Here is an 18,217-nt window from a genome sequence, read left to right on the forward strand (position 1 = left end):
GACCCCTGCCCCTTTTCCAGTTTTTTCTTGTATCCTCTGCAGAGAGATGACGAGAATCTGTTTGGAGAAATGCACTGAATTCTACCCTTTAGCTGAATCTGTAGAATCAGTTGTCAGCCTCTTGAAAAAGACTTTTCTGGTGGAATTTCTTCTTACATCTGATTCTGATAGGAGTGGGGAAGAGGCAGATGTGTGTTTGTCACAGATTCAATCATTTTTGCTCCATGATTTAGCTAAGAATACTAAGGACTCATCTGTGCATGTGGACAGGTTGAATTAAAAGTTATTAGACTTGATAATGGATCAGTAGAACTTGAGGTGATGAGTAGAACAGTTCTGATTTGGCTGAAGTATGAAATTTCATTCAGAATGTAAAAGTGAACTGCATTAAAAATTCACAAAACCTCTGTTATTCTTTAACTATATCTGGAGTTATTAGTTTTGGTTGGAACTGAAAAAATGGCTTTTTCCTTAAAATTTTAAAATTGTGAAACTTTTTTGCTCAATTTGAGCCGGTGGGCTGAAACAGGATTTGGTTAAGCCTCAGTGTGTAATACGGTGCATTTTGTTTAATTATTGCTGATCATTCACTCCACAGCAGTGTGCATGGAGTCAGAGTTCCCTTCAGGAAGGGCTGGAACATCTGAGCTTAGTGCTAGGACTCATCCTGCAGCAGGAGGACTGTCCAGCTGCTCAGACTGGCACCTGTCCTCAACCCTGTCTGATCCCAAATGCCTAAGGAAGTGTGTAAGGACAAGGAAATTGTAGATCATATTTCAGCTAAGTGATCTCTTGGTGCTCCCCCACCCCAGAGAAACATGCAGTCGGGCATAGTTTATTTCTCATTAGCAGCTGAAGTGATTTCTGTTCTGTAAACTTGCCCGACCTCCCTCTGAGCCTTGCAGCCTCCCTCACAAGGAGTCCTAGAGCATAAGACACCTGTTGTGAAGAGCCACTTTGTTTTTGTTTGTTTTCAAACTACCTTGTGCTAGTTGGAGATGAATCTGACAGTGAAACAGAAAAGGATTTTAAGATTGTATTTTTGAAATGTAATTTGTGTTTAGGCATTAGGTTAGTGTGGTGGATATTGCACAGTTAAGTAATCTAGGACTGGGTTGCCTTGTGAGCGAACTAAGTATAACCTAAAGGGTCTGTGCTTCAAAAGAAGTTAAATCTTAGCAGCCATATCAGTTTTAAGCATGGGCATATTTGGTAATAGCGGGACAACTCCTGATGGATTCCAGCTAATGAATCATTTGAGCATGCATTTAACTCTTCTGCACATTTCAGACTGAGTTGTGCTGGGTGCTGAGTCTGCGTGTTACTCTGGAGTTATAACTCTGGAGTTTAATTCTGTTATAACTCTTAGGGTGGGTTTTTTTGTTTGCTGGATAAACACCATGTGTTTTCAACTTTGCTGTCCTGTGTTGGATAGTGTTCATTTTGTGTAGAGCCCTGATTCTAACTGGGAGCTTATTGAGATCAACATGTTCTGGGATGTTTCTGCTTGCCAGTGATAGGAGGGATGAATGGGACAGAGTAGTAGTGGAAGAGAGAGGTAAAGATGCATGAGGAACCCTGAAATCTAAAGAAGATAGGAAGAATGTGGATCATCAGTCTGTTACATACTGAGACACAAAATCTCCTTGGGATGGGCTAATAAATACTTCAACAACTTCAGCTGCCTGAGCCACTGTGTCTACAGATGTGGTTCCCCTTCCTAGCACCTTCTGTGAAATAAGAACACAGGAAGAGCTTCAAATGGAAAACAATGGAAAGAGAAAATTATTAAAATTACAATTTGCTCACTAGGTTTTGTAGACTAATAAGATTATTCCTGCAAAACCACGACCAGCCAAACAAATATACAAAGTCATAATAATGGAGAGGCTGATTTTAACTAAATCGCAGCAGGGTCTTGCTGTCTGTGGGAATTTTTCCTTGCTAGATTTCATTTTGAGAAGGTTTCTTAATGCAAATGGACTTTGCAAATCTTAGTCTGCTGAAACTGAACTGTCTTAAAAGTCAAATCTTCTCTTTTGGCAAAATAAAATAAATATACTGCATGACATGACATGACATTACATTACATGACATTACATAACATAACATAACAGTGATGTTTCTAAATGAGTAGAGTTTCAGGGTAAAATTCAAGACAAGCTGTGTATAATAAAATATTTGATCTGTTTATATCCTAAATTCCTTAGGAAAAGATTAAGCTTGGGAGAAGACAAAATACCTTTTTTTTTATGATATGATGGGGCACTGAAAGATTAGGGTCACAATGTCAAAAATTCTGAAGTCCTATTTAGACTGCAGGAGAGAAGACTGGACTTTGAAAAATGCTTAGCTGTATTGGCCCTGATATCCCATCATAAGAATTGGAGCAGAAACAGGTTGATGCTGTGCTCACTTGAAAACCTGTCACCAGTGGTGTCACTAGCAGTGGAAAATAGAGAAACTGTTTTGAAAATCTGTTTCACTGCAGGAGATAAATGTGGATGCTGACATTTAACCCAGTGTCTAAGCAAAACATCTTTCTGGGGTTTTGTAGGTATTCTTGATAGACAGAGAGTAGAGGGGAAGGAAACAGAATGACTGAAAAGTCTTCATTAGGTAGGATGGAGAGGAATGAGGGCAGCAGGATAGCAGGTGTCAGAAGAAAATGCCATGGACAGTACATTGATGGCAGTAAAAGATGCAACCCACCAAAAGCCATGTCAAAAGTAGCTTGAGATGCTGGAAGCAGTAAAAAATGGGAATTCTTTTTCCCACAGGTGTTGCTGTTGAGCAGAAATTGGAAGGAAACTATGAGGATCAATAGATTGAGAAAATGGTCCTTCCCATCATTACAGGAAACCATGAACCTCACCACTATGGGACAGAAGTGACCAGCAGTGACCAGCTCTGCTGCCTTAGGAGCATCCCCATTAGCTGTACTTTTCAAATAAGGTAAGAAATCAGTTGTCCTGGTTTGGGGAAAATTTGGGAGAAAACTTCCAAAAGGGTTCTTCCAGAAAGCAAATTCAAGTGGCCACTCCCCCAGCTGGTAGGGAAAATATTTCTTTGGAGAAAAAAAGTGGAAAAAAACTGTTTATTTAACAGGCAAAGCATTCACCAGCACAAAAAAAAAATGAACAATATTAAACAATAAACTCTTGCCAATCTGAAGAGATGACAAACTCAGGAAGTCCCTTGGTGGGCTGTAGCTCAGCCCACTCAGTCTCTGCTCAGTCCCTCCAGTGCTGGAAATGCCACAGCCCAGGCCCGGCCCGGTGCCCACAGCTGGAGCTGCCCGTGCTCTGCTGGGTGTTCTGTCCAGAGCAGGGTTAAACAGGTCCAGGAAAAAGAAAAACCACAGTCCAAGGAACTTCTCTGCCTCAGCTAGCTAAAAACTAAATAAAAGCAAAGGAGAGCCCTGTCCTGCTGTCTGTCCGTGCTGCATACAGCACAGCCCAGGAGCAGGAATGAGAAGGAGTGAGTGCAGTTTCTGATAACAAACTCTGCACTTCTTCTCTCCCCTCTTTGCTCTCAGAACCAGTCTTAAAGGTGCAAAACTTATTTCTGAGCTAAACAGATCAATGGGGATACAAGCACCATAAAGTCACCCCAGGACATCAGTTAATATCTGAATTGAATTGGGAAAATACTGTTTTAAATCAAACTGAATGCAGCCTAAGCAAAAAGCCTGAATATAGACTTCTAAAATCAGTGACTTTATACATTTTCCAGAGGCAATGTATGTCAAATGTACACCCATTTTTTGGACTGATACGGTAGAAGTGTCTTGATACAGAATACTGAACTAATTCTGTCTGTTCATTTTCTTTCTTGAAGCTGTTTGCTGCATTTCAGACAGGTTAAAATGGAGTGTTTTTCTGACTCTTGGGACTGACATTCAGCTTGCCTATTACATCTTATGAAAGGCTCTGTCAGGTTTGAAAAATCAGAAATTTTCAAATAAAAGCAGTGTCTGGAGAGAGAGGCACAATTTGCTTTCCTTTTCCAGCCTGTTAATAAGTGAGGAGTGGGAGGTAAAGCAGGGTTCACTACAGGACTGGGGTCTACTTTAGTCCTTTCTTTAACTGAAAAGAGGAAAAAAATGTTTATTAGTTAGAGAACAGCCTGTGTTTGTATGCACTCAAAATGCTGACTGATTTGCTGATGTTACTGACAGACACTGCGTGCATTTAACATCCTTGGATGAGAATTTGCAGTAATTGTGTTTCCCTTTGTGGAGATCATTAAGGCACCCAGCAGCTGTCTGGCAAACATTAGCACTCTACTACCTGGTCCCAGGGGAGCAGAGATGAGGCAGGAGTGATTTGACCAAGTGATTGGCAGGACTGGGGTGAGAATCAAACCTTAACCAAGCCCTGCAGCCAAGGGTGAACACATAGCATTGTCCTTGCAACATCTACAGTTGCTACAAAAATCATGGCACTGTTTAGGTTGGAAACGACCTCTAGGATTGTCAAGTCCAACCATCAAATGCAGAGGAGAAAGTAGTTTTGTGTGTAGACAAAAGATACAGCTGTGCTAAATGCTGTACAAATACATAGTAAGAGGAATCCTTATCACAACACTTCTCAGTCTATCTAAACAAGGAGGAATCTCCTGTAAATTTATTTTTAATAGTAAGTTAAGGTAAGCTCTGCCCCAGCTGAGCAATATTTAGACATGTGTCTTCTCAAATTGAAAGTGTATATTAGTTAATGGGGACACCTTTTAATTCCTTTCTCAAAATGTGTATATTGCATTATTTCACAGAATTATTTAGCTTAGAAGCACAAGCTTCCCTAAGCCTCATGGTTTGTGCAGTATCCTCCTTATCTATAAATAAACAATATATGACCTTTGTACTCTAGAAGCCTAGTAAAGACCCTGGCAGGACATCACAGAACCTCTTAATATAACTTTCAGCTATTTGTGGGAGTCTGCCTCCATGTCACTGAGAACCAGAGTTGGAGGTGACAGTTTAGATTTTGCCTCCTCCTTCCGGAAGCCATTTCAGTCAGGCAGGCAGTTATGGATCTTACTGTGCATTTATAGCTTAAGGAGTCATTTCCACTTGGAAATAGTCCTGGGCACAGTGAAGATGGACACAGGGTGCAGGCAAAGGTACAGCTCTGTTACTGCTTTAAGGTACTGAGATTAAATCTATGTTTACCAGGTTTCTCTTTCAGTGAAAATTGCAATAATAAATGCGATTATGTGCAGTTCAGTAAAGATGCAATTTAGAATGTTAAAATATTTATGTTAGCTCTCAAATGCCACCCTAAGTAGGTGTTATATTAAAATTGCATATTGAAACAAAATACAGATTTCCCTTCCCTACTTAATGTCAGTTACTTTATTTCAATTACTGAAAATATTTTGCAGTTGTTTTTACTTTCTTGTTTTTCTCTGCTTACATAAATCAGCTTAAAAGTTTAATGAATTTATGCTTATATCCTTCAATATTTAAATTTCTATCTGCTTTGATAATTAAAATCAAGAGCAAAATAAAATTTAAAAGTGTAGAATGCAGGCATAGTGTTTCCACGTGGCCAGAATGTTTTCAGATGTTCCTAAATGTTGCACTGTTCTGGTGTGTCATATTAATATTTGAAACAAATACGTGTTCAACTACAGGAAGGCTTTCTTAGGTCTTTTTTGGGCAGGTCAGATCTCCAGTAAACTGTTTAATATGAGGCTTCTCCAGTGACATTTGCTGAAACACTGTTTGTTGTAGTGCATGTGGCAAAGCAGCACGTGATTCCGGGTGTCTGAAAAATGCAAGAGTATTTCAGGTGAAAGCAGTGTAGCAAAGGTGCTGATCTTTTTGTAAAATGAAATTCTATGTATTTTAGACAGAAGTTGTGATTTTGAAGGTTACACCTGCATTAGTGGTATGTATTAGTTTGTATATTGTTTAGTTTACTTATTCCACCTACATCCTTGTAGCCAGATGCAGAGCTGTTTGTGTCTAGTAAGTGTCTACTCTGAGGATATTTTTATCAGCAATTACACAAAGGAAACTGAAATTAAAGACTTGTCCATAGACTTTGTGGATCATCCACTGTTTTGTTATTGAAATAATGAATGTTCACTGCAAAACTACAAACGGAAAACGGGCTGCCATTAAAAAGGAAATTCAGATGTGTTTCATGGATCCTTTGTTTTTCTTGCTTCCTTGTGATTGCACAAGCACTGTATTTTAGGGAGAGTGAGAGAAAATCCTAAGGGCAGCTGTCAGAACCAGCACAGAGATTTGGTTTTGTCACTGGTCTACATGCAAATGGACTTCTCTTTCCATCCTTCCCTGCTGCTGGACATAAAAATGGATTTTAGAGTGCCAGAGCTTGTGGCCTCAGTTATATGGGTATATGTTGTGAGAATTAGTAGTGCCAGTGGAACTCAGGGTTGATAAATGCTACTATTATTGTACAATTAGGTATTAAATGTTACCTGTATTACCCTCTCAGGACAACACACTGCACTTCAGGGAAGAAACGCATAACATGACTTGAAGAAAATGAGAACATGTTTAAACAGAATGTCTCCAGGATAGTCAAGGGAGAGATTAAACTGGAATTCAGATGAAGTCTTTTGTAGGCAGATACACTAGTGGGGAATTACCAAAATGGGAGAGCCAAAGGGGGGTGCTTAGCTTACCCTTTTTTTCCCTCAGTAAAATCTGGGAAGTAAAATTTTCAAATGTTATGTGAATATTGAGCCCTGCTTTGGTTTGCTTTTAGTTTATTGAAAAATGATCAATTATTTAAAAATTTAAATTATTCCAAGGCTTCTTTTTTTCATCCTGCTGTTGTTGGACAAGGGCTCTTTCTGCAATGTCAAACTAGTTGACTTGCTATAGGAAACAGTGCTGTGAAACAGTGATAAATAAAGAAAACCAGAAAGGTTTTTTAGGTGTTTGTTCCCCACTAACTTTTTACTGTGCTGATAGTCTCAGTGATTATTTGTAGTTGTATGAAAGCTGTGTCTGTCTGCATGAATATGAGAAGACACGCCTGGTTTAGTTCTGCATATGAAGAAAAGGAACTGCATAAAATCTTTTTCATTCCTCTTGTTAATTCTTGATTGAAATCCATTGAGCATTGTTGTTCTTTTGCTGGTAATGCACAGACAAAAGAGCAGACTGTCACCAAAGACAATTCTTTAATTCATATTTCAGAGGATAAAAATGAAGAACAGGTTATTTATTTTATGGATATGCGTGTGCATAGTTAAATGTATACCTCTTGTAATGGGCCAAGGAAAGTGGAAAGGAATCTTTAGTTCTCAGATGGAATGGGAAGGAGAGAACCAGAACAGAGCTGGCTTTGAGATTTGAGGCAAAGGAAGGCATTTCATGTGCAAAGGATCAGGCTCCTATTGGATTCCCAGTACTGGGGGCATAAAACTTTAATTTCCTTATAGAAGCACAGCAGTTTGAAGTGATAGGTTTGACAGTGGAAGCTGAATATTGGTTTTCTTTTTAATTTATTATTTATAATTTAAGAAGTTATAATTTATTATATTTTATTTTACCTTCTCTTTAAAACTACTAGTTATTATTTAAAATAATAGAGTAAGGTTTAGAATAAGGTTTTGCACGAATCATTGTGGAAGAAAAATCTGTGAAGCAAAGAAAATAGATTTAGATCAGTCCAATTTGACATTCTGCGTGTAAGAAGACTTGGGAGCCTAATTTGTACTGATGACAATAAAAATAATTTTGGTGTGGGAAATGTTATTACCCACCTCTGAAGGCCGAGTAACTGAGGTTCTTGTTGATAGATCCCTTGGGGTGGATTAGAGTGAAATGTGTTTTTAGAGACATAGACAGCAGGTTTATTTTAGAACCGCTTGGTTGCAATGGCAAGGAGGTTTGTAGCTGCTTTGGTTAGTATCCACAGAAAAACAGCAATATAAAAGTATAAAGATATCACTTCAGAAAACACACAAGGAAAAGAAGGGAAGAAGAAGAAAGGATGAGAGTAGGTGGAGGGGAGGAAAGATATCACCACCCATGGATCCAGTGACAAGAGTTGATTGTTGCAGTTTCAGTGTCTGTTGGTTGAGGTGATGGTTTCAGTCTTGACCCATGAAACACAAAGTGCAGTGGGTTCAGTGCTGAGGTGGGAATGCCCAGGTGCCTCCCCTGGGGGCATGGGAAGTGTCTCAGTGGCTGATATAGCGCTGTGGGTCAAACAGTTCTCTAGTGGAAGAGCCTGAAATGAGTCTGGGGGCATTTAAGGGATCTTTGATGGTTTCTGCCACTCTCTAAGACCCTGCCTGCCTGTCAGTGCAGTTGAGCAGATGTTTAATGAACTCTGTTGTTGAAATGATTTCATGTGAAAGAGATGAGAGAGAGAAGAGCAAAAGTGGCAAAGGTATTCTGTATCATATAGGTAACCTCTGACCTACTTAGCAAGAAACCAGAGATTTTACTCATGCATGGACACAGGTGAGAAATGCACATATACAGGCCTGCAGCGTAATGAAGAGGAACATGCAAGGAAATGTCTTATCTTTCCCACACACCTAACAAGCTCCTCAATTTGATATTTACACTCCTGGTTTATCCCCCCATCAGAAGGGATGAAAACTCTAAGGCCTCCCTGTGACTGTCTTCCTCAGGGTCAGGTGGAGTCCCTTGTGTAAGGGAGGACATTGCCATGATCAAAACCACTATTCCACCTCACAGGATCTGCTTCTTGTCGACCTCTTCCCTTATCTGGCTCAAAATCAACTTGTTGCTAAACAAAGGTGGTGGGTGCTCCCCTCCTCTGCCCCTGGGCAGGGCTTCTGCAGACCAGAGGTTTCCCCAGCACACACCCAAAGCTCTCCTCTGCTCTGGCTGGGGGGCTCAGCAAAGCACCTGCTGCTTTGGCAAATAACCCATCGTTTGAGTTATTAACTCTTAATGTTTCAGTCCCTCACATGAAAGAATGTCTGTGAAGCAGTTCCTAGGAAATGTCATTAGCAAGATTAAATACTGCTCCTCCCTTAAAAATGAAATCACAGTAAAGCACCCTGTGGAGAGTTTTGCTCTTCACAACCAAACCATGAGTATTACCACAACTGCCACAGGCCAGGCAAGGGTTCTCCTCATCTCCCTGTGCATGGGGAAAGCTTAGGCACTCAGACATTGTGGGGATGATTCTTCCATTCATCTGTGCATTCTCTGGGCAGTGCTTTGAGGAGTAACAAGGGTTGTGCCTGATCAGTGTCTGTGGTCACAGGTGCTCCCTGAAAGCTGCATCATGAATTATACCTGAGAAGCTTTCCTCCTGGTTTGCTCCCTTTGACTTGGAGGATAGAATCAGGTGAATTCTGAATTATTTTAATATTTTTTAAGCTGTGTCAGAACATATTTTTTCTGGTGTTTTGGTGAGTACTTGCCCTAGCTTGCCCTAAGACTATTTCATTAATACCACTTTATGTCATTAAAAATTCAGGAATCTAAGGAAAGTTATATTTTGTTGCCATAGTGTTACAGAATCATAGAATCCTTTAGGTTGGAAAAGACCTCTCATATTAAGGGCAACCATTAACTGAACACTGCCAAGGCAACCACTAAAACATGTCCCCATCTGCACACCTTTTAAATCCCTCCAGGAATGGTGACTCCACCACTACCCCAAGCAGCATGTTCCAATGCTTGGCAGTCCTTTCCAGGAAGAAATGTTTCCTGTTATCCATCCTAAACCTCCCCTGGTACAACTTGATGCTGTTTCTTCTTGTCCTGTCCCTTGTTACTTGAGAGAAGAGTCCAACCCCTATCTGTCTACTGGCAAGCCCCATAAAAACTTCTTTAATCCTTAAAGAATAATGAGCTTCACTCTGGGCAAGGTGAAAGAACATGTGAATAATGCAGCAGCTGCTGCAGGCTGACAATAAGTTAAAAAGCTGATTCTTGCTTACCAAAATGGAGTCCCATCTCTTCTTGGAATCAGTACATTGTGAAGTTTTAGAAGCAGTAAAGCACAATTCAGATTCCATTATGGGTGTACTTTCCTTCTGAATTAAAAGATATTTTGCCAGTGACAATTTTCAGGTTAGATACTTGTGATGCAAGACTTGGTAACAGAAAAGGCCATGATTATAATGTGTCCTGCTTAATAAGAGTGGTCACAATTTCTTGAAGGTAAAACTATCTTCTCAGCAACTTTCTAGCAGAGGAAGATAGTGTGTTCTTACTTTGTCACCAGGATGCTTGCAGTAATTCCAGATATAGCAAACATTATTGCATCCAAAATGGGATTTTACAGCTAAATGGAGTAATCTCAAATGCTCTGAAAAACTCTAGTACAACCTTTGAACAGTCCTGAGGGGCAATTTGGGATTGTTCCCAGATGACAAAGCATAGTCTAACAGGTAGATGATTTTCTCCCACCAGTTAGTCTCTTGCATTCAATGCAAAAGGATTTTTTTGCATCACATAATTTGCTGGACCTTACAGCAGCTGAGGATACAGTCAGTGTTGAAAGTCTCAAGGTGTAAGTTACACAACTGTTGCAGAGCCCACCAGAATATTGTGTTTTCTATCTCTGACAATGCCATGCAGTGACTGAGATCTGCTATCCCAATATCAGCTCATATGGACTCTTTGGATTTCAGAAAAAGTAGTGATCAGATCATTAATGTATAAAATCAAGACCATGAAGCTAAATGAGATAGGTACTTTGGGTTGCTACATTGCATTCTGACAAGGTTCAGCTACAACAAGCTGAAGGTTTTTGCTTTTAATAACATATTGCAGTCAGTATGGAGGTGCATGAGCCATGCCGTTCACAAATACAAGTGTGGCATTCTTTCATAAGTTTTTAAATGGTAACAGTGAAAATCTTGAGAATCATAAATAGAAAATTTTCTTGATTTTTAGGCAGTGATCATATTTTGAACAGCATGCTGCTAAAAACAGGCTCCAGACTTAGTCTTGGGCATCAGCTAAACAGTAAGTGTTACCAGGCAGAAGATTTCATAGATGAGACCTTATTTTAAAATTGCCTTCACTTAGGTCCATCATGTGTGGAATTGTTAGGTACTGGCTTCTGGTGAGCCCGATTTTGTCTTTAACAGCTCACTGGGATTTTCAAATTCATCAGTGCTGAAGTTTGACAAGTGCTTGTGTTCCTTGGCATGGAGAATAAAAGCAAATCTGAACAAAATCCTGTTCTTTATTTCAGTTTCCCTGATGACATGCAAATCAGAATCTGTTAATCATTGGCTGTTCCAGATATGATGTCAAAGCCAACAAGGGAGACTTGATGTAGTATGACTCAAAACCAGAAGTATTTTGGTAAGTCACATAACATGCATTAAGTAGTTGAGAAAGTGATCATTCCTGATAACAGATATTTTTTCTGCTCTTTGTGCCTAAAATGTACTTTCAAAAAACTTTGCTAAAAAGCACAGTAGACTGTTCAGATTTTGGAAAGTGTTTCTCCCTTCAGAGGCCTAGAAGACCAAACCTCCATACGAGGAAGGCTTAGAACATCCTGCCACAGCCTAAACCTGTGGAAAATTCCACAGTGTTTCAGCGTGGCATACTGGTTTTGGTCAAGTATATATATGTATGTATGTATGTATGTATATAACAGTGCTCTTCCCATTTGTGCAACTTCCACCTTCTTTCAGAGTTATTAATTCACCTGTTTCAGTTAGAACATCTTTCTTGGTAAGCCTGCATTACCTCAGCATATCAAGAGGAATATTCTCAAGTTCCAACAACATTGAAGAATATCATCTGCTTGAGGAGTTTTGCATTGCTTTCCAAAACACATTGATTGCAGCAGAATTTAAAGAAGTCCCAAAACAAAATATAACTCTTGTGTATTCACTATGTATATATGATTTACAGGGTTTTAATCTCTTTCTTGAACCCTTGAAAGCTTGGTTTTTAAGGTGGTAATGATATGGCTGTAATACTATAAGTTCTTAAATGTACTGGTGCTATCATTCTGCATGGTGGTTCTTGTATACCTAGAGGACTCTTTAGTCCTGCTAATACAGCTAACAATACTGCTTTATTGAAGCCTACTAATGTGTTTACTTGGGGTTGAGAAGTCACACATTTTCCCTTCCCACCAGCAGCAGTCAGCTCTCATGTGTATATTTGCTTTCTTAGATTAACACACGTGTTGCAGAGTATCTGTGCAGGTGATTAAAAAAAAAAAAAAAGACTGCATAGTGGTCACTTGTGCACTGGGAAGTAAATGGTGTCACTGGAAAGTAAATACAGGTGTGTACCCTACTCAGGTGAGGCTCCATATGAAGGTATAGATGTCACCTGAAGGTAAATTGCTTATGCATCTAAAGACAATTTCTGAAGACAAAATTATCTTATATTGTTGTGGGCTCCTGTCCCATTTTTATTAATGTCTGAGATTTGGGAAACAACTGAAACAGAAACTGTATCCTTACTGTAATACCTGGGTGCAAGACAGAGCATGCCCTTTTTGAAGGAAAAACTCATATAAATTCTTATTTTTCCACTCGCAGAACTCTTGTATATACCTCCCCATTTTTCCCCTCCCCATCCCCATCTTTCTCCCCAGAATTTATCATGTTCTATTCAAGAACTGCTGTTCTGTATCCCAGTTTGGCCCAAGCAATAAGTAAATACTAATGATATTCCCGTATTCATTGTATCTTGCTGCTGACATCTGCATAAGGAACAGATGCTGTCCAGTGTTGCACTACTGTCAAGGCATGGAAGAGTCTTCCTTCACTTTCTGGCCTTCCTGATGTTGTTCCAATTCCAGTTGACATTGTATGTCCTCTGCACTGGTATGCACATGCTGTTCCCTGCCTGTACATGTTTGATCTGTTTAATTAGAGCCATGGAAGACATCTGCACCTCAAAAATATACTTCTTGGCACTACAGCTGGAGGAACAGGCATCCACCATAATCTGGGATATGACAAAAACAGCAGAGGCCAGCTGAAGGAGGGATTCCCAAGATCTTGATGTATTTCTCATGGTACTTGCATGGGAAAAAAGCATCTGCAAAATGGCTCCAAATGCATTTGTCTTCTGCAAGTGCAGAGCCTGGGACAGAACTGGAAACAGCTGTAACCCCTGCCTCAAAGAGGTACAGTGCAGATCCTTTTCTATAGGAATGCTATCCCAGCAAAGTTAATTGGACAACTCCTGGTCTAAGGCATTAGTATTTTATTATCATGATTTTCTTCTGACAACCACACATGAGCATTCACATTGGAAGTGCATCCAAAAAGGTCATAGTTACTTAAATAAATAACACTGGTATTTTGTAAATGAGCAATTAAGTTAGGAAAGAAGCCTCTTTTCATATAGCTGCTGGCTTTGATCCTTCTCTGCATTATTTAAGACCTAAGGCTCCAGAGTTAATTCCTGGTGTCAGATACAGAGTATAGCTCTGCTGTGCTAAACTGTTGTGTGACCTCCTGGACCAGGGGCAGGGCAGGCTGCAGGCTGATAACAGTACAGACTATAACAGCAGGCCCTGGTCTTACCTGGGCTGGAAGCCCTTCTTTGTCTTTGTAGCTTCTGTCTGGTCACCCTGTTCCTTTCTGCACAATCCCTTTGGCACTGGTTTCCTCTGATTCTTGCCACAAAAGTCTGTGGTCACAGCAAAATATGTGCCCTCTGCAATGTCTGGTTTCTGTCTTGATTGGCTTTTCCAAGGCTCTCAATACATTTGCTGCCTGCCCTCCACCTCCTCATCTGTATCTTCAGGTCTGAAAACTGCCTGCAGAAAATATTTGATGGATATAGGTGCCATCATGTGTCACCACAGACAGGGGAGTGGTCAGCATGTGCTCTGAGACATTAAAAGCCAAGTGGAAATCTGCAAGTGGGAATGTCCCTTTGTATTAGTTTATCAGAAAGGGATTCCAGGAGTTAAAAAAGAATTCCTGTGAATTCGAATTACATTCATTTTTTAAAAAACCATGAGTTAGTGTTTACTGTAAAGTTCTTTTTTGACTACAGACTGCACAAGGAAGGAAACAAAATATTTGAGTTCTCTCTGTAAGGCAGCTTTTTCTTTCCTCTGTTTAATTCCCAACACCTCAGAGGCATAGTTTCCTCCTTTAGCAGGGACTGTGACCTTAAAAATAGCTTTCTCCAAAGTAAACACAGAAAAAACCTACTTCAATTGTTTCAAATATGTGGTAAATAACCAAAACCATGTCCGTGCTCAAGCTGAAATTCAGAGTTTTTTAGAGCTCTTTAGGCCTTTTTCTTCCCTGAGCCTTTGTGTTCAGACTGCAGGCTGGCTTCTGTCTCCAAAGACATTGGTAAATCTTGCAGTGCCATTTGTAAGTAATTTGTCCCTGCCTTTACCATTCTTGCAAAATGTTCAGAGGGGACACTTTCTGTTTGGATGAGGGCCAAGTGTGGCATCCAGCACCTATGGAAGTGGTGATCCCGGGCTGCCTCCATGGCATTCTGATGGGTGGGACATCACAGCTGGAAGAGTTGGCGATTTATTGAGCAGAAAGCTTGTTTTGTCACTTTTCCTTCTAGCTGTAGGCCTCCATCCTCTGGTCCATCTGCAGGAGGAGTGAGGCAGGACCCTTCTGCACTGGGGCACATCCATAGGGCTCTCCTGCTGCCTCTGCTGCCCTCACATCTGCCCACAGCTGGACCAGAGCTTGCAGTTCCTGCAGAAGTGTTTTCCAGGAACAGCACTTGCCATCAGACAGATTTAGTGGGGCAGTGAACCAAGTCCTGACCTGTTCAGTAACAAGGCTGGTGTCCATGTGTTAAAGCAGCTGTGAACAGCTGTGCTCTACATTTCACTGAGGAGCCCTTGGTATTGTGTAACCAGTAAGGACAGAAGGACAGGAGAAAGGACATTCAAGTCTGCAAATTAAATCCCTTATGACAAGCAAGTATTGCAAAGGAGTATTTTCAGAGTCTGGCCAATGCCCTTGCATGGAAATATTGGTCAGGTGTTACAAACACCTCTCTGTGGGCAGAATTGTTTCCTTACCTTGCTTAGGAGGGTTTAAAGCTGGTACAGATGCAAGAGTAACATTCTACTGAGTCCCTCACAAACAGTCTCCTTGTGCAGACTGTCTCAAAACACAGGTATTCTCTTTACTTTTCATCTTGCAGAGGGAATCTTTCTATCTCTAAATATACCAGCTATATCTGTGTGGTGTAGCAAATATGTAGTCATTTGAATATTTTCCTCTGAATATAGCCTAAAACCCTTCATTTATTTAGAAAAAATATGTATTACAGTGTTTTGAAGCCTCAGAAAAGGACTAAGAAACTTTTGATTAGCATTGACAGCTTGGTTCCTTTGGTGTAGGGGAAAGAGGAACAGTTTAAAAAGGAGTAGGGGGAAACCTCAAAAGAACATTTTTTTTGTACTTTTTCATCTAAGATGCAGCAGGGTTTGGGAAGGTTTTCTTAATCCGTTGTGTTAGCCTGATCTACAGGGAACTCATATTGACATTAAATATACCAAAGCATTTATGATTTACAAGGGGGGTGGGGGGAAGCCTTAAAAAAAATCTTGTGTTTGATCTATTTGTCACTATGAAAATATTGACAAAAAGTAGAAGAATGGCCTTCATTTAGCTTATTATTCTTGGCTTATTTTAATGCTTTCTTATTAAGGGCAAACTCCCATTAAGATGTGAAATTAACTCTTTCACAGTTGCAAAGGAATATAAATGTTTGACAATTACATCAAACTTTAATTTATTCTAAAGTAGGTAATTCCTACTCAAAAATACATAATGTGGCTGAGAGAGATGCTTTTAAAAGTAAAAAACATGTATGGAATAAGCTGTGCAGAATTTATGCTGCAAAATATCTTCTGTGTAAAATCAGAAGTACAGTGTTAATGACAGTTCTTGAAGGATTTCAGAAAATAAATATTTTATGAGGGAAAAAAAAAAGAGAGCACGAAGTGTTAACTGCAGAGCCAGCCCAAGGGTTCCTGGGACCTTGGCTTCATCCTCTCTCAGAAGCTCTCCCTTTGTGGAGCGTGCTTTCCCTGGCAGTCAGCAAGCCCTCTGGGAGCCTGTTTTGAAGGACAAGTGCTCCCAAAATGGGCAAAGCAATGAAGAAGCTGGAGTTGGTGCAGCACAGCAGCTGCTGATCCCGCCAGGCTGTGCCACTGTCAATTTCCCTGGGAGCCCTGGGCTGGCTTTGGGGGCAGGCACTGTCACACGAGTAAGAACTGGGCTGGGGTCTGTGCCAGAACTGCACCTCAGAACGTACCCAGAGTGGGGCCCAGGGCACTGCCTGGAGGTGGCAGCACAAGAGATCAGGTCTAGGGCCCAGCCTCCTGCCCTGCCACCCGTGCTACCTGTGCTCATTAGTTTGGAGGACTCTGAGGTAGCTAGAAACTCATTAATGCTGGCAGGAGAATGATTACCTAGCTCTGGGTTAGTAATGCAATGCGTCGTGTTGCAGAACAGCCAGACCTGAAGCTTAAGCTGTTATCACTTCAGAGAGACAGATGTTACTACTGCCAGCCCAGAATTCCTAAAAGAAAATGCTAATTTAAATGACTTACTCCAGTAAATTCCTGTTGAATTAGCATTAGTAATGAAAGTAGTTGCATTGTTATCACTGGAGTATCTGAGGAGGCTGTTGGCCAGAATGTCATATGAACAGGAATGTCTGCTGGGATATTTAATTTCATCTCCCATGACAATGTGCAATTGTTCTTTTTTGTACATCTTCTGTTAACTCTTAGTGGTCTGAGTGATATTTTGGTATAGGCAGAAGTCCCTCCAGGCCAGCACAGAGTACACAGTAGTGAAGTCCCTGTCTGAAGAATGGCAGTGTGCAGGGACAGCAGAGTTAGATTCCACTGCAGTGAAACAAACTCTTCACAATTTCCTTCCCAGAATTTCCCACCAGGCTCTGGTTAAATCTGCAGCCAATACATCTCCATGTCTCTGTAACCAAGAGAGAGCTTTAGGATTGTTCCTCACCTGATCCTGCAGAGACATCCCTCCTTGGAGGCTGTTTGCTCAGATGTGCAGAGGGTCCTTTGTGAGCCTCTCTCACAGCACATTTCACCTGATCTCAGGTGTATCAGTGGGTGCAGAGCTCTCAGCACTTAATTCTATATCCTTGCAACACTTATATTCTGCGTCATTGTGCTGTTATTGGAGCCCAATCAGGAGACACAGGTTTGGATTGGTTTGCCATGGGGACCCAGAATGAAGTTAGAGGTGTAGGAGGTATTGGTAATAAAGCTTATAAAAGGCAGCAAGCTTGTGCTTGGAGCTGTGAACCAGAAATACCACCTTCTCCACGAAATTCCTTTGGCGTGCAGGATTCTCTTTTTTTTGCCTTTGGCTTCTTTTGTGTTGTAGTATTTTGTGTCTGTGGAGTTGTGGGGTGGATTTCTTTGTCTCAAGAACCAGCAGTATTTAAAATATAGGGGGACATTGCTTTATTAAAGCAATTCTTTCAGTTGTCACAGCATTTGGTTTTCCATAAATGATGAAGAAAGAAGGAATGTATGTAAAGAGATACATTAGGTCATAATGGTGAATACAGTTTTGCTTAAACTAACAAGGGAGTATTCTGGGGTTTGTTGCTGTAGTTCATTTTATCCAGGTGATTTTTTACTTCAGTATTCTCCAGGTTTGCAATCAAAAACTGCAGCCCTTGTGTGTTCACAGCTGTATCAATCCCAGTTTCTCTGGTCTGTGTAACTAAGTTCCTTCATTAGGATATCTATTAGTCAAAAACAGACAGAGAAAATAATAAAAATACCAGATATAAAAAATACAAAAATATTATGAAATATATTGAAAATATATTGACATATTATGAAAATAATAAGAAACACAGATGTGATACTTCGTGATTCTTCCCAAAATACTTTTCTGCTCCTGCTTTCCCAAACTTCTCTCAGTCAGATGGGCAGAAATGGCAGCATAGTGAGAATGGCGCTGTGCCCTCGAGGTGATCTGCCTGACCATTTTGTACAAATGGCTACTTTTCTTACAGCTTTGCTCAGTTAAGGATAATTGGAGACTTGGAGAGGCAGGGGATATTACTCTAGAATCAGTACATGTGATTTCCAGCATTTCCAAATGGCTAAGGAATAATTCACCAAAGAAGTGGAACAAGTGGAACCCCAGAGAAGAAAAGTGTGCAGACAGAATTTAGGAATTTTTTTTCTCTTTCTCTAGGGATTTAATAGTAGAATCAAAATTCTTTACTGCTCAAAAAATTTTCTACACTTAAGAAAAA

The 18,217-nt window shown here is 40.3% G+C and overlaps 1 protein-coding gene across 13 annotated transcripts in view; it reads left to right on the plus strand.

Annotated features, from left to right (window-relative positions):
• Positions 1–18,217, plus strand: part of PPARA (peroxisome proliferator activated receptor alpha) — a 275,101-nt gene that overhangs the window by 169,048 nt on the left and 87,836 nt on the right. For all 13 annotated transcript variants that reach the window (XM_030960338.1, XM_030960342.1, XM_030960340.1 and 10 more), the window contains 2 exons: positions 2,781–2,955; positions 11,181–11,293. The gene's annotated coding sequence lies outside the window, so the exon portion shown is untranslated. The remainder of the gene's footprint in view (positions 1–2,780; positions 2,956–11,180; positions 11,294–18,217) is intronic.

Source organism: Camarhynchus parvulus, chromosome 1A (assembly GCF_901933205.1).
Source record: "Camarhynchus parvulus chromosome 1A, STF_HiC, whole genome shotgun sequence".
In the NCBI taxonomy this organism is placed as follows: domain Eukaryota; kingdom Metazoa; phylum Chordata; class Aves; order Passeriformes; family Thraupidae; genus Camarhynchus; species Camarhynchus parvulus.